Source organism: Hemiscyllium ocellatum, chromosome 25 (assembly GCF_020745735.1).
Source record: "Hemiscyllium ocellatum isolate sHemOce1 chromosome 25, sHemOce1.pat.X.cur, whole genome shotgun sequence".
NCBI lineage: Eukaryota > Metazoa > Chordata > Chondrichthyes > Orectolobiformes > Hemiscylliidae > Hemiscyllium > Hemiscyllium ocellatum.
The window spans coordinates 3,896,018-3,918,963 of NC_083425.1; the positions used below are offsets into that span (position 1 = coordinate 3,896,018).

At 48.0% G+C, this 22,946-nt stretch overlaps 1 protein-coding gene across 1 annotated transcript in view; it reads left to right on the plus strand.

Moving 5' to 3' along the window:
• ca10a (carbonic anhydrase Xa) overlaps positions 1–22,946 on the plus strand; it is a 465,917-nt gene that overhangs the window by 66,990 nt on the left and 375,981 nt on the right. The gene's annotated exons all lie outside the window — the stretch shown is intronic.

The window sequence follows — 22,946 nt, forward strand, 5'->3', positions numbered from 1 at the left end:
CGTGCCATCTCATTCTCCAGAGCTCTGTGAATCTTCCCTCTCAGTATTTATCCAACTCCCTTTCGGAGGTTATTACTGACACTGCTTCTGCCCATTGAGCCAGACAATCAGAAAATCTCCATTTGTTACCTTTCATTCTTCTGCTAATGCTCTGTAATCCCTCTGGTCACTGATCCCCACCCCAGAAACAGTCTCACCATATTCACCCTGTCAAAATCTTCATGTTTTATCAACTGCACATCACAAAGGCTGTGGGCCCTGACAACATTCAGGCAATAGTACTGAAGCCTTGTGCTCCAGAACTTGCCACTGCCCTAGCCAAGCTGATCCAATACAGCCTCAACGTTGGCATCTACTTGACAATGTGGAAAACCACCCAGGTATGTCCTGTACATAAAAAGAAAGATAAATCCAATTCCTGGCCTACCAGTCTACTCTACAGTAAAGTGATGGGAGGTGTTACCAACAGCGCTATCAAGCAGTGGTCAGCAATAACCTGCTCAGTGACGCCCACTTTGGGTTCCCCCAGGATCACTCAGCTCCTGACCTCATTACAGCCTTGGTTCAAACATGGACAAAGGAGCTGTATTCCAGAGGGGAGGGGAGAGTACATTCTTGCAGTATATGCAGGATAGCTTTATGGTTCAATACACAGTGACTCAATGGTTATCACAGCTGCCTCGCAGCTCCAAGGACCTGGGTTTGATTCCAGCCTCAGGCAACTGTGTAGAGTTTGCACATTCTCCCAGTGTCTGTGTGGGTTTCCTCCAGGTGCTCCGGTTTCCTACCATGGTCCAAAGATGTGCAGGTCAGGGTGAATTGGTCATGCTAAATTGCCCGTAGTGTTAGTTGCATTAGTCAGAGGGAAATGGGTCTGGGTGGGTTACTCTTCGGAGGGTCAGTGTGGACTTGTTGAGCTGTTTCCACACTGTAGGGAATCTAATTTAATCTAAACAAAATACATTGAGGAACCAACTGGGGAAAAGGCTGAAATTATGGAGAAGCTTGTCAGGCTTGGCAGTGTCTGTGAGAGAGAAACAGAGCTAACCATCTGAGTCCAGGGACCCTTCTTCATTACATTGTGATGAAGGGTCTCTGGGCTGGAAATGTTATCTCTGTTTTCCCTCCACAGATGCTGCCAGACCTGCTGAGTTTTTCCAGCAATTTATTTTCTTTTTGCTTCAGATCTACAGCATCCATAGTTCCTGGTTTTGTTTTCTGAAAAGGTAATCCTTGACTGGGCAGAGGTGGGTACTGGAGATTAGAGCCAAGATTAGAGTGGTGCTGGAAAAGCACAGCAGGTCAGGCAGTATTCGAGGTGCAGGAAAAATCGACATTTCGGGCAAACGATTCCTAATGAAGGGTTTTTGTCAGCAAGGTCAACTTTCCTGCTCCTCGGATGCTGCCGATCTGCTGTGCTTTTCCAGCACCGCTCTGATCTTATCCTTGGCTGGGCATTGTGCAACAAGAAAAGAACAATTGACAGCCATGTTGTTTTGCGTAGGACAGGCTGGAAGGGCCGAATAGCCTGTTCTTACCTTACTATGCATGGTCTCTGAGGGGAGAGTGACTATAAAAGGATAGAATTCTTCACTAAAATGGAGAGTGACAGAAGTTGTTTCTGAGACTAAGTGTCCTGAATTGAAATAAGGGAAATGACAATGGTGTGTGGCACAGGGTAACTATGAGGGACTGGGGATCGTTATTTAAAAGGATGATAGAAGATAGGCAATGGCAAACATTTCAAGAATGAATTGACAAACTGCAAAGGTTATTCATCCCAGTCTGATGTGAAAATAAACCAGAAAACATGGTCACACCATGGTTCAGGAGGGAAGTCAGGGTGAGTATTGCCTCGTTGGAAGAGACATACAAATTGGCCAAACAAATCAAGAGACCTTTGTCCCAGTTAATTCGAACCTCATCTTGTCCATCTCACCATCCCTTGATGAACCAATTTCCCTCAATCTCTCTCTGTGAATCCATGTGGGGAATGACAGGGGACCAGGCAGTTCTAGAATGTTCATCCCTGTTCCAGACCTGTCTCCCTCTGCGCCCCGTTTATATTGAAAGGGTCAGATGCGGGTTTCTGACTCTGGGGTTGCCAGGGGGCAATGAGAAGGGGTTGTTTACCCTGAGACTGTAGCTGAGGTAAAAGCATCAGTTGAAACCATCCCCCTGACCCAGAGCAGAGAGTGGCCAAGCACTGGTGATATGGTCTGCTGGACCTTGAATATAAGCATCTTAAGTAACAGATTAAAGCTTCACCATTGATTTCTGCGAGACCACAGGGTTCTGCTCTGGCTCCAGACTGAGGGAGACTGGAAGATCAAATGGAAATGAGTGATTCTGGAAAGTGCAGCAGTTACTGAGGTAATGAGACCCAGTGAAATGTGAGAGTTGTTGATTTATGTCCTTCCCAGAATCATTACCCCGCAGAAGATGATTCAGTCCTGTCGGATACTGCTCACTCTGCCTCCCCTTCCTCACTGACGGCGGCTGGTGGTAAATTCTCCCCCCTCTGAGTCAGACATTGCCATTACAAACAAATGGCGAGGGGGGTTGCAGAGGAGATTTGCTGGGGTGGAGTAGCTCAGCGATGAGGAGAGGCTGGATAAACTCAGGCTGTTGCCTTAGGAGCAGAGAGGACTGAGGATGACCCAATAGGCCATGTGTTCGATCATGGAGGGCAAGGACACGGGGATAGGAAGCAGCTGTTCCCCTCAGTTAGACGGTCAATGGTAAGGGGCATCATTTTAAAGTGAAAGACAGGAGGGGATTTTAGAAAAAGCTTTCTTCCCCAGAGGGTGGAATGCGTTACCTGAGAGGGTAATTGATGCAGGAAACCACACACCCTTTAAAAAAACACTTGGATGACCACCTGAAATATCACATACCTGTGGGCCCAGGGCGGGAAAGTGGGACTAGTTTAGGAGTTCAGGGCATTCTGGGATAACGCGCGTTTCGTCAATGCAAATTGGCTATAGCATGATTGACAAATTGTGGACGTTGTTTGGATAACGCAAACTTTCTACCGAATGAGTGAAGCGATCTTCTATGAGTGATGCTCTACAGCGTGACTTTCTATAACGTGAGGTCGCAGGGGAACAGCACAGTGACCTGTAGTGTATTCTTGGCAGGATAGTCTCAATGGGCTGAAGAGCCTTTTCTGCACTGTATAGTTCTACAATTGAAGAATTGATACAGGCAGTAGGGCCCCTGGTCACAGTAGATTTCCCCCAGCGTGGGACTGAGGGAGTGTGTTACCCTTGGAATTGTCTCCCAGATGAGCCAAAAGTCCATCATGAGGAGACATGGTGCCTTTGTGGTCTCGTTACAGGCTGGGGTGGAAGGACTGTAAAATATGTGTTTTTATTTTCATTTGATTTTTCCTTTTTATTCTTATGCTAGACTTTTTATTTATTACATGTTGTGAAACTTGAAAGGGTTCAGAAAAGATTTACAAGGATGTTGCCAGGGTTGGAGGATCTGAGCTACAGGGAGAGGCTGAACAGGCTTGGGGCCGTTTTCCCTGGAGCGTCAGAGGCTGAGGAATGACCTTATAGAGGTTTATAAAATCATGAGGGGCATGGATAGGATAAATAGGCAAAGTCTTTTCCCTGGGGTCGGGGAGTCCAGAACTAGAGGGCATAGGTTTAAGGTGGGAGGGGAAAGATATAAAAGAGACCTAAGGGGCAACTTTTTCACACAGAGGGTGGTACGTGTATGGAATGAGCTGCCAGAGGATGTGGTGGAGGCTGGTACAATTGCAACATTTAAGAGGCATTTGGATGGATATATGAATAGGAAGGGTTTGGAGGGATATGGGCCGGGTGCTGGCAGGTGGGACTAGATTAGGTTGGGATATCTGGTCAGCATGGACGGGTTGGACCAAAGGGTCTGTTTCCGTGCTGTACATCTCTATGACACTATGAAGAAGCTGTACTGAGGGACCTTGTACCAAAGATGGCGCCATAAATGGCAACTTGTAAATTTTTCACTGTACCCATGTGATCCATGAAACAATAAAGCTAATTCACAGCTAATTGACACATAACCAAGCCTTTTTGCTGTCTTGGCTGATAGAAAACCAGGGCTCTGCTTGAAGAGAAGTTTGATGATATATAAATACAATCTTTCTCTTCTCCCTTCATAGACTGCACACAGTGGGGAGAGGAGAATGATTCACTCCCATCTGCTCGCATGTGGTTTTACTGCTGCTTAATAATTCCTGATAACGTCACTGGTTATATAATCCAGTCTTAATCTTGTAAATTGTTTGACAAAGTTACTCCATTAAAGAAATGGCTTGCATTATCATTGCGCCACTCAGAGAATGTCAGGATTTCCTGAGGTGTTCCAGTCAATGAGGTGTTTATCTGAGTGTGGTCCTTACTGAGATGTGGGAAACTCAGCAGCCCATTCACACACAGCAAGATCCCATGGATTGCCATGTGACTGTAGTCGGGTAATCAGTGACAGAGCAGCGTGTGCTCAGTGGGATCTCTCTGACAGGGCTGGGCTCTCCCTGATCTGTGAGTACCCGGAGTGGATGGGGGGGAGGGCAGCTAAGGGTGTCTCCTCGTGAGTCTGCTCCTGGGCTTAGCCAAGCTGGCTGCAAACAGGTCCAGGGAGCAGGGGCTGTGCAGGGGAGCGTCTCTGCCCACTGCCTGCCCCTCTCGCATGGTCCAGGCCGGAGGACTGGAGGGAGGCGAATGTTGTTCCTCTTTTTAAGAAGAGGAATAGGGAAATCCCAGGCAATTACAGACCAGTCAGTCTTATGTCTGTGGTCAGCAAGGTTTTAGAAAGAATCCTGAGGGATAGGATCTATAACTATTTGGAAAAGCATAGTGTGATTAAAGGCAGTCAGCATGGCTTTGTGAGGGGCAGGTCATGCCTCACAAATCTTACTGAGTTCTTTGAGGAGGTGATGAGTCAAGTTGATGAAGGTCGAGCAGTGGACTTGGTGGTTATGCACTTCAGCAAGGCATTTGATAGGGTTCCCCATGGTAGGCTCAATCATGAAGTCAGGAAGTATGCGATACCGGGAGGTTTGGCTATCTGGATTCAGAATTGGCTGGCTGACAGAAGGCAGAGAGTGGTTGTAGATGGAAAGTATTCTGCCTGGAGGTCAGTGGTGAGAGGGGTCCCGCAGGGCTCTGTTCTTCGGTCTCTGCTCTTTGTAGTTTGTATAAATGACTTGGATGAGGAGGTTGAGGGATGGGTTAGTAAATTTGCAGATGACACAAAGGTTGGAGGTGTCGTCGATAATATAGAGGGCTACTGCAGACTGCAGCGTGACATAGACAGGATGCAGAGCTGGGCTGAGAAATGGCAGATGGAGTTCAACCTGGATAAATGTGAAGAGATGCGTTTTGGAAGATCGAATGCGATGCTGAATATAGGATTAAAGACAGGATTCTTGGCAGTGTGGAGGAACAGAGGGATCTGGGTGTACATAGACCCCTCAAAGTTGCCACCCAAGTGGATAGGGTTGTTAAGAAAGCATATGGTGTTTTGGCTTTCATTAACAGGGGGATCAAGTTTTAGAGCCGCGAGATTTTGCTGCAGCTCTACAAGTCCCTGGTGAGACCACACTTGGAATATTGTGTCCAGTTCTGGTCACCCTACTGTAGGAAAGATACAGAGGCTTTGGAGAGGGTGCAAAGAAGGTTTACCAGGATGCTGCCTGGACTGGAGGGCTTACCTTATGAAGAAAGGTTGACTAAGCTCAGACTTTTCTCTCTAGAGAGAAGGAGGAAGAGAGGAGACCTGATCGAGGTGTACAAGGTAATGAGAGGAATAGATAGAGTCAATAGCCAGAGACTTTTCCCCAGGGCAGGATTGACCGGTACGAGGAGTCATAGTTTAATGATATTAGGAGGAAGGTATAGAGGGGATGTCAGAGGTAGGTTCTTTATGCAGAGAGTTGTGAATGCATGGAATGCGTTGCCAGCTGTGGTGCTGGAAGCAGAGTCATTAGGGACATTTAAGCAACTGCTGGACATGCACATGGATAGCAGTGAGTTGAGGGGTGTGTAGGTTGTTACTATATTTTACATTAGGGTGAAACCTCAGCACAACATCGTGGGCCAAAGGGCCTGTTCTGTGCTGTACCTTTCTATGTTCTATGTTATGACTGACCCTGGGTGTCCTTGAAAAGCAAGTACATGGTATCCATCAATGTTCTCCTTTAGAGAGGGGGGGGCTCTGCCAGGGAGACAGAGCTCTATCCTCCCTCCAATTCCATTTTGATTTCACTTCCCCCCACATTCCCCCCCCACCCCACAATTCACAATTCGTGACACAGCACCGGCAGGAGAAGTAAATGAAGACTGTGTGTGTGTGTGTGTGTGTGTGTGTGTGTGTGTGTGTGTGTGTGTGTGTGTGTCTGTGTGGTGAATAGGGGAGTAGAGGGGTATGTGTTGTACTGTCAAGGTGTCTGAACAGGCTGGTCAGGGGGGTGGTGGGGGATGGGCTGATGGTCCTCATTGGGAGGGGGGGGGGGGGGGGGGTGGTCACTATCTGCACAAGAAAGACGAGGACTTTTGGAGAGAGGGCCCAAAAGCAAACAGCCCAAGTCTGCCCTCCCCGATCTCCTCACAGCTTCCCTGCTCCCCTGTGGGATCATGAGGGAGGGTAACGATGGGTATCCATGGGCCCTAACAACAGTGGGACAGTGATACCAACCCCTTCACCTTGGAGAAAGGTCAGCTCAATGCTCGTGGTGCTTTGCAAACCTCTCTCGGGACTGTCAGGTGTTACACTTCCTACAGAAAGTGACCGTATTTAATTTCTTCCAAAAACCCTCTCGGTGTAAACTCTTTTTCCCTTTGCCCAATGTCACAGCCACACAGCTGCATCTGAGCTGGTCAGTGTCAGAGAGACAGCACAGAGAGAGAGAGAGACAGCACAGAGAGAGAGAGAGAGAGACAGCACAGAGAGAGAGAGAGACAGCACAGAGAGAGAGAGAGAGAGAGACAGAGAGAGACAGCACAGAGAGAAAGAGAGACAGAGAGAGAGAGACAGCACAGAGAGAGAGAGAGAGACAGAGAGAGACAGCACAGAGAGAAAGAGAGACAGAGAGAGAGAGAGAGACAGCACAGAGAGAAAGAGAGACAGAGAGAGAGAGAGAAAGAGAGACAGCACAAAGAGAGAGAAAGATAGAGAGAGAGACAGACAGACAGACAGACGGACAGAGAGAGAGAAAGATAGAGAGAGAGAGACAGAGAGAGAAAAACAGAGAGAGAGACAGACAGACACACAGAGAGAGGCAGAGATAGAGAGAAAGACAAAGAGAGACAGAGAGAGAGAGAGACAGAGACAGAGAGAGAGAGTCAGAGATGGAGTTAGAGAGAGATATAGACAGAGAAAGATGGAGAGAAAGTGAAAGACAGAGAGAGAGTGAGAGAGGGCAAGACAGAATAAGGAAGGGAGAGACAGAGACAGTGTGTGTGAGAGAGAGAGAGAGATAAAGACAGAGAGAGAGATAGGGACAGAGAGAGAGAGTTTCTCCTCACAATGAACAGTATTGTTGAGGACAGTGTCAGCTGACCCCAGGAAATGTCAATGATAAACAGGGAATGATTCCCAAGCTCAGATAACTGGAGGTCCTGACAGGAACAGATGGAAATAGAAATATCTCTCCATACTTCACTTTGTTATTTCTGAGCTGTCAGTAAAATCACCAGGAAGCAGAAAGCTGCAATAGGGACATTCCAGGGGGCAGTTAAGTGCTCCCCAGGATGTGGGTCTGGAGTCACGTGTAGGCCAGACTGGGCAAGGATGTCAGTTTCCATCCCAAAAGGACATGAGTGAACCAGATGGGTTTTTCCAACAATCACTTCATGGTCTTCGTTAGACACTTAACTCCAGATTCCATCTGCTCTGGTGGGATTTAACCTCTGGATTAATGGCCTAGACTGAATACCATGAGGACATCACCTTCCCCAGTGCAGTGGTAGTGTCCATCCCTCCAGACCAGCAATACCCCACCTGCCATTGAGGTGTGACATACCATATCCCAGTCGGTAGGTTTATTGACAAGGCTCTTCGTGGTGAAGCAGCCAGCTCTGAAGGAGAGGGAGGGGTCCCACATCGAGACTGACCCTCACAGGGGGTGTCTGTGCTCTGGGCAAAGTGACCGGTCAGTCTCTGAGACAGTCTTGAGATCTCAGTCCCAAACATGACTCAGGCCGTTAACTCTGCTTCTCTCTCCTTCTGCAGAAGCTGCCAGATTCTCCAGCATTTTCTGCTTTTCTTTCCCAATCGACCTGCTGCCAAACCAGACACCGGTGCTGGTGAGGGAGTGTGTGCAGAGCGGTGATGGGCACTCCCTACAAGTTAGACAGCGGAGACTGGAATGTGTTGAGTTGGAGAGTCAGTGAACTGTCGGAGATTGGTTCAGTCTGCTCCAATATCTCTCTAAACCATAGTGATTGATATAGAATACAGGAGTAGGCCATTCGGCCCTTCAAGTCTGCATCACCATTCAATATAATCATGGCGGATTGTGCAATCTCAATATCCCATTCCCGCTTTCTCCTGAACCCCCTGGATCCCTTCGATCACAAGGACCATGTCCAGTTCCCTCTTGAATAGATCGAACCAAATGGACCCAACCACTTCCTGAGGGAGAGAACCCTTCACAGGGTGGCCTGGGGAACCTGGGAAAACACATGGGAGAGCTCTTGTTGAAGAGGCAGCATGATGGGCTGAGTGGCCTCCTGCTATCATTCTGTGCCATTTGTGTTGTCTGATCAGAGCATTACACAAGAACATAACCAAAAGGAAACCATTCTGACTGGGGCAAAACAGAGAGAGAGAGAGAGAGAGCATGAGAAACAATTTACGCAAAGGAACACAGACAGTTAATTATGTTACAAGAGATTCAATTATAAAGATATACATAATGGACCTCGGCAAATCAGAATGATTTGCTATGAAAATCTAATTATTTCATAAATTTATCTTTTTCCACTCCACAACCATGACAAATTGGCTGCTTAAATTAAATACCACAGCACCGTCACGAGGGGAGCATCACCACCTGTAATCTCCAGTTACAGAATTGTTAAAGTATAGGAGGAGGCTATTCACACCCACAGCCCGCTCTGGACTGATCTCAGAATGATTCTGGATCAGTGGTGCTGGAAGAGCACAGCAGTTCAGGCAGCATTCAGAGTGCAGCTGCTCCTCGGAAGCTGCCTGAACTGCTGTGCTTTTCCAGCACCACTGATCCAGAATCTGGTTTCCAGCATCTGCAGTCATTGTTTTTAACCCCTCTGATCTCAGAATGAGCAGCTCATCATTTCCCCATTCTCCTGCTTTCCCCTTGTGACACTAGACATAGTTTGAAAGTTCATTGAAAGAAGATTTAAGGGAGCTTTACATTGTATCCAACTCCATGCTGTCCCTGTCCTGGGAGTGTTTGATGGGGGACCGTGTAGAGGGAGCTTTACATTGTGTCCAACTCCATGCTGTTCTTGTCCTGGGAGTGTTTGATGGGGGACCGTGTAGAGGGAGCTTTACTCTGTTTGAGTTTATCTTTCCCATTGTTTCTCAGTAAATGGATGGATTCCAGGTGGATTCCTAGCCCCCAGGGAATCATCAGATTTGGAAACAGAGTAGGAAAATGGTAAAGGGAGAGCAGCTGTGATAGCATTGAATGGTGGAACAGGTTCGATGGCCTGAATGGCCACCTTCCACCTCAATCTGTTACATTCTTATCACAGAGGGGTGGGGGGCAGGGGGAGAAGTCAGGGTTAGAGAGACACAGACTGGGGACCCAGCAGAGTTATTGCTGATCAGGGGAGGGTCAGGGTTAGAGAGACACAGACTGGGGACCCAGCAGAGTTAATGCTGATCATACTTCCTGTGAACCCAAGGCCCCGCCTGTGTGTTTGATCTGTTTATGCTTATGTTTGAAGATGGGCGAGGGAGGTTTCCCTGCGCTCCTGGGCTGTATCACTGGTACAGGTACAGAGGACTGAATGGCCTCCTCACATGCAGCATTTTCCCTGAATCTGTGAAACTAGTGAAATGAACCTGGGGACAGGGTAATTCCAAGGAAAATCCTCACCCCCATGTGTAAGTTTAGTTTCTGGAGGAATCATTAGCAGAAAATCTTCCTTCATGATTTGGAAAATCTCCTGAACTACTGCAGTACGGAAACAGGCCATTTAGTCCAACTAACCTCTACTAGAGTTCGTGCTTCATCGCAACCCTCTTTATCTTACTCCATGGGGTCTTGCAGCATCTTGGAACAAAGTAATCTACCTCAGCCTCTCCCCCACAGGGGCACATTGGGCATCCACCACCCCCTCCCCCACAGGAGTATGTTGGGCATTCACTACCCCCCTCCCAGGGTCACACTGGGCATTCACTACCCCCCTTCCCCACACCCGCTCACTTGCAATAAGTGTGGGTCACTGTTTGCTTTTGACCAGTGCATTCTCAATGGTCCAAAGAGCGTTTCTGTGTGCTGCTGATCTCCGGTAGCGATGTTCTCCTGAATTCCAGATTGGACAATAAGTGATCATCTGAAAGGCATTACGTACTGGCCTCCCTGACAGATGGAAATATGCTTGTGAAGACCTCATCTCTCAAACCCAATCATATCCTTCAGGATGTTGACCTCAGTGTCTTTGGGTTTATTTTTTTCTTAGGGGTAAAACTTTGCTTAATTCCCCCCTTTTGGATCTTCTCTAGATTTCCAAGTCGGAGGCTGAGGGGTGACCTTATAGAGGTTTATAAAGTCATGACGGGCATGGATAGACAAAGTCTCTTCCCTGGGGTCAAGGAGTCCTGAACTAGAGGGCATAGGTTTAAAGTGAGAGGGGAAAGATATAAAAGAGACCTAAGGGACAACTTTTTCACGGAGAGGGTGGTACGTGTATGGAATGAGCTGCCAGAGGATGTGGTGGAGGCTGGTACAATTGCAACATTTACGAGGCACTTGGATGGGTATATGAATAGGAAGGGTTTGGAGGGATATGGGCCGAGTGCTGGTAGGTGGGACTGGATTGGGTTGGGATATCTGGTCGGCATGGACGAGTTGGACCGAAGGATCAGCTTCCATGCTGCACATCTCTATGACTCTATGACTCTACCCCTTTCGTTATCCAGACACCACAATCTTACACAGTTCTCCAATCGCTGTTATGTCCAAGGTCGAGACAGGTTCGCAGTAACTTCTCAGCTTTTCAATTTCTTGAGAGTTGTACTCTGAGCAGAGTTTTGTGGGAACATCATCTGATTTTCAAACGTTCTTTCCCCTTTCTCACCATACGAGATTTAAACTGTTTGGAGCAAATGATTTCTTATCGTTAAAGAAAGGTCCTTACCTCTTTTCCAAAGGGGCTAGAAAAAGACCGTTTTTAAGCAAACAATTTCAGATATCCTCTAATCAACCTGTTCAGGGACTTCTCGAGCAAGTGACACTTCAACATGGGTCTCCTGGCTCAGAGAAGTGGACACTACCTCTGTATCACAAGATCCCTGAAGTGAATGGTTCCAGAGAGAGTGTTTCTCTGTTGGAGAGAGAGAGCTGTTGATTCATAATATTCTCTCTTGCATTAAGAAAACAGTCACTCTCCCTCCATCTTCTATAAGATGGTAACTTCAAGATCAGTTGTTTATTTAAAATTACTGAGCAAAGTCTACGACTGACACCAAGTTTATAGCAGAGAGAACTGCCTGTGATTTGCAATGTTATTATCCAGGCAGAGAAAGGCTGGCTTTTCCCCCAAGAGTCATTAGTCTAATAACTAGTGCACTCAGAATAATGCACACAGCAATTTCAACTTGTGGACTGCAATCCTTAATAATTCTAAATGAATATCAAATGCCTGCCACACAAATAAAAAGTGTTTAGTTCCTTTCAATGTGCAGCCATATTTCAAATTGAACTCTCCTTCGAGTTTACAGCTTCCTTTTGAGTGTCCAAGGGTGAATTAAGAATCTTTGAATGGAATTATTCCAAACAGGGACTGATGAACTAGTAATAATTAGATAAGGGATGAGGAAGACAGGACTGGTGTGTTTAAACCTCCTTAATGCTGATCCCATTAACAGGAAGCACAGTTTGCAGCCTGTCTCAGAATACTAATAATTAGCACATCTTCGGCTACCCTGAATATCACCAATAAATTGAGAACAAACACAGGACAATAACACATTCAATACTACTGGCCTGAGTGAAATGCAGCTTGTTATTAATTAACTGTCTAAAACAACATTGCAACCTGTAATCCATGAGGTATATACTGCCCTTTTGGCTACACTGCAACCAGTAATGCAACATGTTAGAATGGTGCATACTGTCTATAGGTAAAAACAATGACTGCAGATGCTGGAAACCAGAGTTTAGATTAGGGTGGTGCTGGAAAAGCATATGAGGAGCGCTGCCTGATCTGCTGTGCTTTTCCAGCACCACCCTAATCTAAACATACTGTCTATGTACAGGAATATTGCATCTATTAATGCAATTTGTTCTAAACGAGCCATAAGCACAGTATAATGCAACATATGGTATACTGCACACTTAGAGGAATATTAGATCCAGTAATGCGTCATAGACATTGATCAGCTCAGACACGACCACATTGAATTATGGATTATTTATGGATTAGGATTGAGTTCTCCCGACTGGGGAAAGGTTTCCTTCGCAACGTGACAATGCTTTGTCAGGAGAGTCCCAAAAATAACACAGCAATTGATTGGCTCTGGAGCAGTTTGGGATGACTGCTGGTTGAGACAGGCACTAAAGAAAAGTGAGCCTTTTCAGTCAGGTTTTTATAGCAATCCTGTTCCCCGTGGTCACTTTTACTTGTACCAGTGTTTTAAACAAGATAAATTCTAAAACCATAACACCATGTCATATTGGAGCAGAATAAGGCCATTCAGCCCATCGTGTCTGCACTACCATTCAATCATGGCTGATAGTTTCTCAATCCCAATCTCCCGCTCTCTCCCCGTAACCCTTGATCCCCTTACTCATCAACAACGAATCTATCTCTGACTTCAATACATTCAATGACCTGGCCTCCTCAGCCCTCTGTGGAAATGAGTTCCACAGATTCACCACTCCCTGGCTGAAGAAATTCCTCCTCATCTTAGTTCGAAAACTGCTCCAAAACTGAACATGATTCAATTCTGGTTTAATTAACTTTCCAAGTTACTTTACACTCTTGGGTTCTCCAGACAATTAATCCAGTAACAACACCAATCTAGCAGATGTCTATTCTTATATATTGTCCCAATGCATGTTTCATAAAAGGGTCCTTTCAGTGATGGAGTCTTGGATGAGCTCCAGAAGATTGGGGGCGCTCCATCAGCAGTGAGTTTACAAATTCCCCAAAAACCAGTGACTGTCTGGCACAAATGTTCTGAGCAGAGGCCACCTTCGAATCTCGAAGCACAGTAATCACCTCACATTGGGGAGGGCGGAGTCCCCAAGTACCTGATGCAGGGCTCCGGAGGTAATGGTTGTGCTCAGGCACAGGAGGAGGCTCCCAGGGAGGAGGGAGGAGTGCTTGAAGGATCTCCTCAAAGCACTGACAGAAGGGTTAAACACCTCACCTCCCTCCTCCCACAACTGGGCGTTAGGGGGAGCAGAGTCCTGCCTGAACAAGGTGGGTGGCGTGGTGGCTCAGTGGTTAGCACTGCTGCCTCACAGCACCAGGGACCCGGGTTCGATTCCAGCCTCAGTCTGTGTGGAGTTTGTACATTCTCCCCGTGTCTGCGTGGGTTTCCTCCGGGTGCTCCGGTTTCCTCCCACAGTCCAAAGATGTGCGGGTCAGGTGAATTGGCCATGCTAAATTGCCTGTAGTGTTAGGTGCATTAGTCAGAGGGAGATGGGTCAGTGTGGACTCTTTGGGCCGAAGGGCATGTTTCCACACTGCAGGGAAACTAATCTAACAAGATGGAGAAGACCCATTTGGGAAACCCATTGAGAAACATTATCAGGAATGAGCAGTTAAGCCAGTGGAGGGAGCACATGCTGACCTCTAACCTCTAACCTCTCCATCCAGCCAAAAGCTCCACAAACGCTAAACTGCCAGCCAATCACAGAATCCCTTCAGTGTGGGAAAAGGCCCTTCAGCCCAACAAGTCCACACTGACCCTCCAAAGAGTAAATTACCCAGATCCATTCCCATACCCGATTTTCCTATATTTACCCCTGACTAATACACCTAACCTACACATACCTGAACACTACGGGGCAACTTAGCATGGCCAATTCAGCTGACCTGCACATCTTTGGACTGTTGGAGGAAACTGGAGCACCCGGAGGAAACCCACGCAGACACGGGGAGAATGTGCAAACTCCACAAAGACAGTTGCCTGAGGCGGGAATCGAACCCAGGTCACTGGAGTTGAGAGGCAGCAGTGCTAACCACTGAGCCATTGTGCTGCCCATAGGGCCATGCAGCCAGTCATCTCCGAACCCAGTCAATCCAATGGAAAGGAATTACTCCCAATCCCGGAGGATCTGCCCATCAGAGAGAGGCAACGGTGCCACAGACATCAGATCTGCGTTCATATAGTGCTTTTAACATCCTTTGGACACTGTAAAACTTGAATTGAATTGAATTTATTGTCACGTGTACCAAGGTACAGTGAAAAACTTTGTCTTGTGAGCAATAGCTGACACAATCTGTGAGAATGTGGCCATTCTTCTGCACATAACCTGGCTCTCCAACTTAAGCCCAAGCAGCTCCTGGGGAAATGATTCAGGACATCAAGAGTGATTGATTGAAAGTTAAAGGTTAGACATTCAAACCACAGGTCAGTGCGTACATCTTTGCTGCTGGGGGTGGGGCTGGGAGGTGCAGTGAGAGGCGAGGGTTCCCGGGCTCAGTGGTTGAGTCAGATTCAGAGGCAATATTTCAGATGGACGGGTGAGTTAACAGAAAGATATTGAACAGATTCGAGAAGCTGATGGGGAAAACACAGCGAATGAGGTGCTCTCCTCCAGGTGAACACCACACAGAGTTGGTGCAACAAACCACCCAGTGATACTGCTAAAGGGGTAACTTACTGTTTACTGGGTGTGGACATTGCTGGCTGGTCCATCCCTAATTGCCCCCTGGAGGAGGTGGGGGTGAGCTGCTTTCTTGAACCGCTACAGTCCATGTGCTGTAGGGTGACCCACAATGACCTTGGGGAAGGAATTCCAGGATTCTGACCCAGCGACACTGAAGGAACGGCAACATATTTCCAAGACAGGATACTGTGTGACTTGGAGAGGAATTTGCAGGAAGTGGTGTTCCCTGTATCTGCTGCCCTTGTCTTTCTAGATGAAAGTGGTCATGGGTTTGGAAGGTGCTGTCTGAGGATCTTTGGTGAATTTCGGCAGCGCATCTTGTAGATAGTAGACACTAGCTGCTGCTGAGCGCTGGTGGTGGAGGGAGTACTTTCCTTGCTGGTTTTCTGAACAGGCCCTTTGTATTATAGCCCCAACCTGAAGACAGTTGTTCTGGCAGTGCAGCACCCCCTTGGCACTGCACAGGGTGTCAGGCCACAGTCATTCGGTGATGAGACTGAGTTCAGACTGTAACCTTTCGGAACAAAGTGATCAGCACAATGAGTGTACCTGAAACACTCAGATGACAGCGATTCACATGGAGAATTTACCACCTTCTCGGGGCAATTAGAGACGAGTAAGCCAGTGATGCCCACAACCACCGACTGAATGAGATGTAACAAGCTGAGTGTCAGCATTATTGTGATGTAACAGCAGCATCACTAAGTGACGAGAGGACTCCTAGGGTGTGAGGATGGGTGTCAATTGAACATTTTCACTGTTAAAATTTAGAATGAAGTTTGTCAGAGCTCATCTTGAGAATTTACTCATTTAGAGCAAGGTAGCAGAGTGTGATTGCATCACAGTTAAATCATTAAATCTGATCCATTGGCAAAATCCCAAACGGCTACTCACTGCGTTTCCTGAGGTTTACTTTCTCAAATGGATCAATTAAAATCTGAGTTTTTGTTTCATTTAAAAACTGCTAGATAAGAAGATCAAATAATTTAAAAGGCTAATGGGATGCTGGCCTTGAACATAAAAGATTCAAGTTATTTTTACAGTTGTAGAAAGTTCTGGGTAGATCACAGCTGTATTCAGGGACTAACAACCTCCTGGTTATGTTACTGGGCTGGTAATGTTGAAGCTGAAGCCAATACCCTGGCAGCATCTGGCCTCTCAGCCCCGGGGGAGCTTAAGTTCAATTAATAGGGAATAAAATGCGAGTTTCCGAAATGATGGCCATTATACATCACAGATTGATGTAAAATCTGACCCTAGTATATTTTCAACAAGGATAAATCCGCTATTCTGACCTGGTCTGGCCTACATGTGACTTTTAACTTCAAGCTGAAATGGCCTCATTTGTAAAAGTCAAAACTGGGTCAGACACTAGTGTTCCTCCTAATTCTCTCACCAGCAGCACGGCCCACCAAGGTCAGAGAGTAGCAGTTACTTCCTGAACCAGCAGCTAGTGCTCCGGTCACTGTGCAGATGCCCATCACCAGGCACAGAACCTCAGAGTGTGCAGCTTAGAGGCAACATTGACGCTAGAGATGCCAACAACAGAACCAGCCCTGTCAACCCCGCAACGTGCTTCTCACTAACATCTGGGGGCTAGTGCCAACATTGGGAGAGCTGTCTCACAGACTAATCAAACAACAGCCTGACACAGACATACTCACGGAATCACACCTTACAGACAATGTCCCAGACCCCACCGTCACCATCCCCGGATATATCCCGTCCCATCGGCAGAGGGGGAACGGCATCATAGAACAAAGAAGAACAAAGAAAGTTTACAGCCCAGGAACAGGCCCTTCGGCCCTCCAAGCCTGAGCCGATCCAAATGTACTGTCTAAACCTGTCACCCAATTCCTCAGTATCTGTATCCCTCTGCCCCCCACCTACTCATGCATCTGTCCAGACGCATCTTAAATGAATCTACTGTGCCTGCCTCTACCACCTCTGCTGGTAACGCCTTCCAGACACCCACCACCCTGTATCATGGGATACAGTCGGGAGGGAGTTGCCCTCGGAGTCCTCAACACTGACTCTGGAACTCATGAGGTCTCATGGCTCCAGGTTAAACTTGGGCAAGGAAACCTGCTCCGGGACTGATTTGATTTGATTTATTATTGTCACATGGACTGGGATACAGTGAAAAGTATTGTTTTGTGTGTTATCCTAATCAATCAGACCTTACATAAGTACATCAGGATAATAGACCAGAATGCTGAATACAGTGTTCCTTAGCAGAGAAGGTACAGAGAAAGACCAACTCAAATACACGAGAGGTCTGTTCTTAATTCTGATAACAGCGGGGAGGAAGTTGTTTTTAAATCTGTCGGTATGTGTTTTCAACCTTTTTAATAGCTGGGGTCGGAGGGGTCTTTGATGATGTTGCTTGCTTCCCTCTAAGCAGTGCTGAAAAATGTGTTGCTGGAAAAGCACAGCAGGTCAGGCAGCATCCAAGGAGCAGGAGAATCGACATTTCAGGCATAAGCCCTTCTTCAGAAATTCCCTCTAGGCCGTGGGAAGTGTAGACAGAGACAGTGGATGGAAGGCTGGTTTGTGTGATAGGCTGGGCCGTGTTCACAACTGTAAGACTTCTTGTGGTATTGGGCAGAGCAGTTGCCATCCCAGGCTGTGATGCATCTGGATAGGATGCTTTCTCTGGTGCACCATTAAAAATTAGTAAGAGTCATTGTGGACGTACCAAATTTCCTTAGCCTTCTGAGAAAGTAGAGACGTTGGGGTGCTTTTCTTGACTGTAGCGTCGATGCGGATGGAGCAGGACAGAGTGTTGGTGATATTTACTCTGAGGAAGTTGATGCTCTCGATCACCTCCACCTCAGCCCCACTGATAGAGTCAGGGGCGTATCCTCCACTCTGCCTCCTGGAGTCAATGACCAGCTCCTTCAGGTTGCTGGCATTGAGGGAGAGATTGTTGTCTTTAAACCATGTAACTAAGCTGTCGATCTCCTTCCTGTACTCTCTCTCTCGGCGTTGTTTGAGATCTGACCCACAATGATGGTATCATCAGCAAATGTGTCAATGGGGTTTGAGCTGAATTTGGCCACACAGTCACGAGTGTATAAGGACTTTAGTGAGGAGTTGAGTACACAGCCTTGCAGGCCACTGGTGTTGAGGATTATTGTGGAGATGGTATCCTTACTGAGTGTGGTCTGTGGGTCAGGAAATCGAGGATCCAGTTACAGAGAGGGGTCCCTGGTCCCGGACTCTGGAGATGAGTTTTGTTGGGCCTATGGTGGTGAAGGCGGAGCTAAAGGCAATAAGTAGGAGTCTGATGTAGGTATTTGTTATCCAGATGTTCCAGGGATGGGTTTGGGGGCCAGGGAAATGGCATTGGCCATGCACCTATTGCGAAGGTTGGCAAATTGTAGTGGACCAAGGCAACCTGGGAGGCTGGAGTTGATGTGAGTCTTGAAGTGCTTCATAATGATGGATGTCAGAGCGACCGGGAGGTAGTCATTAAGGCAGGCTGCCTGATTTTTTTTTGGCACCAGGATGATGATGGTCTTCTTGGGAATCTGACATCATAGAAAGGAGAGGTTAAAGGTGTCTGCAAATACCCCCCAGCTAGTCCACCCAGGATCTGAGTGCACGGCCGGACACTCGGTCCAGGCCACTCACTGTCCATGGGTTCACCTACAAGAAGGTCGATCTGCCCCCTGCGGTGGTGACTGTGGGTACAGTTATACCCCGAGGCTGTCAGGGCGGGTGGGGTGGTGACTGTGGGTACAGGTATCCCCGAGGCTGTCAGGGCGGGTGGGGTGGTGACTGTGGGTACAGGTATACCCGAGACTGTCAGGGCGGGTGGGGTGGTGACTGTGGGTACAGGTATACCCGAGGCTGTCAGGGCAGGTGGGGTGGTTACTGTGGGTACAGGTATACCCGAAGCTGTCAGGGCGGGTGGGGTGGTGACTGTGGGTACAGGTATACCCGAGGCTGTCAGGGCGGGTGGGGTGGTGACTGTGGGTACAGGTATACCCGAGGCTGTCAGGGCGGGTGGGGTGGTGACTGTGGGTACAGGTATACCCGAGGCTGTCAGGGCGGGTGGGGTGGTGACTGTGGGTACAGGTATACCCGAGGCTGTCAGGGCGGGTGGGGTGGTGACTGTGGGTACAGGTATACCCGAAGCTGTCAGGGCAGGTGGGATGGTGACTGTGGGTACAGGTATACCCGAGGCTGTCAGGGCGGGTGGCATCATTTCACTGACCTTCTGTTTAAAACCAGCACAGAATACACTGAACTCATCGGGAAGGGATGCATCGCTGTCAGTGATTCTACTCGACTTGGCCTTATTGCCTGTTATAGTGTGTCAGCCTTGCCACATTCACCGTGTGTTTGGGTGGTTAGTCTGGGACTCTAGTTTAGTCTGGCATTGTCTCGTGACATCCTGATGGCTTTGTGAAGATCGTGCCTAGATTCCCTGCACAGTCAGGGTCACCCAACATTGAATACCTCCGATCTGGTCTTCAGTAGGGAATGGTTACCACGTACCAACATCCCTTGGCTGATGAATCGTTAGTCTTCCATGTTGAACATCACTTGGAGGAAGCTCTGAGGGTGGAAAGGGCACAGAACGGACTCTGGGTGGGGGATCTCAATGCCCACCACCCAGTGTGGGTCAACAGCAATACGACTGATCGAGCTGGTCAGGTCCTCAAGGACATCGCTGCTAGACTGGGTCTGCAGCAGGTGGTGAGGGAACCAACAAGAGGGAAAAACATACTTCACCTCATCCTCACCAATCTGCCGGCTGCAGATGTATCTGTCCATGACGGTATTGGTAAGAGGGACCACCTCACCGTCCCTGTGGAGGTGAGATCCCACCTTCACATTGAGAATGCCCGCCATCGTGTTGTGTGGGGCATTATCACTGTACTAAATGGGATCTAACAACTCAAGACCAGGCATCCATGAGACACTGTGGGCCATCATCAGCAGCAGAACTGTACTCCAGCACAATCTGTAACCTCATATCCCCAACTCAGCCATTCCCATCCAGCCAGAGGATCACCCCTGGTTCAGCGGAGAGTGCAGGGGGGCGTGCCAGGAGCAGCAGCAGGTATACCTGAGGGTGAGGTACCGTCCTGGTGAAGCTGCCAAACAGGACTACTTGCACTACTTCCCCTATCAGCGTTCCGGAAAGACCACTCCCTTCGTGACTCCCTCGTCAGGTCCACACCCCCCACCAACCCAACCTCCACTCCCGGCACCTTCCCCTGCAACCGCAAGAAATGCAAAACTTGCGCCCACACCTCCCCCCTCATCTCCCTCCAAGGCCCCAAGGGATCCTTCCATATCCGCCACAAATTCACCTGCACCTCCACACACATCATCTATTGCATCCGCTGCACCCGATGTGGCCTCCTCTATATTGGGGAGACAGGCCGCCTACTTGCAGAACACTTCAGAGAACACCTCTGGGACACCCGGACCAACCAACCCAACTGCCCCGTGGCTCAACACTTCAACTCCCCCTTCCCACTCCACCAAGGACATGCAGGTCCTTGGACTCCTCCATCGCCAGACCATAACAACAGGACGCCTGGAGGAAGAGCGCCTCATCTTCCACCTAGGAACCCTCCAACCACAAGGGATGAATGCAGATTTCACCAGCTTCCTCATTTCCCCTCCCCCCGCCTTAAATCAGTCCCAACCCCCAGATTCAGCACCGCCTTCTTGACCTGCAATCTTCTTCCCGACCTCTCCGCCCGCAACCCCTCTCCGGCCTATCACCCTCACCTTAACCTCCTTCCACCTATCACATTCCCAATGCCCCTCCCCCAAGTCCCTCCCCTCTACCTTTTATCTTCGCCTGCTTGGCACACCCTCCTCATTCCTGAAGAAGGGCTTTTGCCCGAAACATCGATTCTCCTGCTCCTTGGATGCTGCCTGACCTGCACTTTTCCAGCAACACATTTTGCAGGACTACTTGCACACCAAACAGCATAAACAGCCAGTCATAGACAGAGCTAAGCGAGTCCACCACTAATGGATCAGACATAAGCTCTGTTGTCCTGCCACATCCGGTCGTGAATGGTGATGGCCAACTAAACAACTCACTGGAGGAGTAGGTGCCACAAATACCTCCATCTTCAATGATGAGAGAGCCCAGCACATCGGTGCAAAAGATAAGGGTGAAGCTATAATTACAACCTTCAGCCAGACGTGCCGAGTGATGATCCATCTCAACTCCTCCAGTGGTCCCCACCATCTTCAGATTAAAATGGTGGTGAGGTGGGAGATCAATGCTGAAGTTGCAGAATGCTAGCCCCAGGCTTGAGGGGCTGAATGGTCTGTATTTTGCGGCTACGACATCACCATTCACATTGGTGTCTGTTGTGTAAGGCTCTCTCCCAGCTCGCCACCACCCATCTGTTTAAAGTGTGGGCTCCACGCTATGTCAAGATATATAAACACAATGTACTCCCAGTTATGTTTGCAATAGTGTTTCCTAACTACCAGAGCAGTCTCCTTGAGGTAAATATGTTTTGATGTTGTAATTAAAGAGAAATGGAGCAGGAAACAGAAACCAGGGATAATTGACAAAAGAACTGCAGGGTGTTTCTCAGTGAGCTGGGATGAACGGGAATATACTGACAGCTCAGGGAGAACCAAATTCACAGTCACTTGCAGAAGGGAAATTGTGTAAAGCATTGTTGTGTTTTATTGAAAAAGTGAGGAGTAGGCTCAGTTAAATATCCTCAAAATTCCTGATAAACTCCTGTATCTCTCTCTCTTTCTCACTATCTATCTATCTATCTATCTCTCTCTCCTGCTCTCACTTTGTCTCTCTTGCTCTCTCTCTCTCTCACTCTCTCTCTCTCTCTCTCTCGCTGTCTCTCACTCTCTCTGTCACTATCTCTCTCTCTATTTCTCTTGCTCACTCTGTCTCTCTCTCTGTATCTCTCTCTCTCTCTCTCTCTGTCTCTGTGTCTCTCTCCCTCTCACTCTCTCTATCGCTCTCTCTGTCTCTGTTTCTCTTGCTCTTTCTGTCTCTCTCTCACTCTCACTTTCTCTGTCTCTGTATCTCTCTCTCTCTCTGTCTCTGTCTCTCTCTGTATCTCTTTCTCTCTGTATCTCTGTCTCTCTCTATCTTTCTGTATCTCTGTCTCTGTCTCTGTCTCTCTCTCTCTGTATCTCTCTTTCTGTCTCTCTCTCTCTCTCGCTCTCTCTGTATCTCTCTTATCTCTCTGTCTCTGTCTCTGTCTCTCTCTCTCTCTCTCTTTCTGTCTCACTCTCTCTGTACCTCTCTCTCTCTCTCTCTCTCTGTATCTCTCTCTCTCTGTCTCTGTCTCTCTCTGTATCTCTTTCTCTCTGTATCTCTGTCTCTCTCTATCTCTCTGTATCTCTCTCTCTGTCTCTGTCTCTGTCTCTCTCTCTCTCTGTATCTCTCTGTCTCTCTCTCTCTCGCTCGCTCTCTCTGTATCTCTCTTATCTCTCTGTCTCTGTCTCTGTCTCTCTCTCTCTCTCTCTTTCTGTCTCACTCTCTCTCTCTCTCTCTGTATCTCTCTCTCTCTCTCTCTTGCTCTCGCTCACCACCTTTTTTGTGTTAAAGTTGAATTTGTAACCTTATGGGTCTGAACAGTCAAACACAGGATGACCAGTTTGTGAAAGTAGTTTCCATCCACTGTTGTAGACACTGAAAGGGACCCTCCCAGGTTGTGGAAGGTTTCTGTACAGCATTAACAAATGGCCATCAGAATAGTTTGGGTGGGGCATCCCAAGACCAATCAGGCATAGGGAGGGTGGTGGGATCTTTGTCTGGAGGAAGGGTGGGGGTATCAGGGACTCATTCTCGATACCCCCTCCCCCCCGACCTCACCTATTCTCCTCATTCTCCATCCTCTGGTTCGACACCCCTCAGTCTCCCCCTGATTCTACC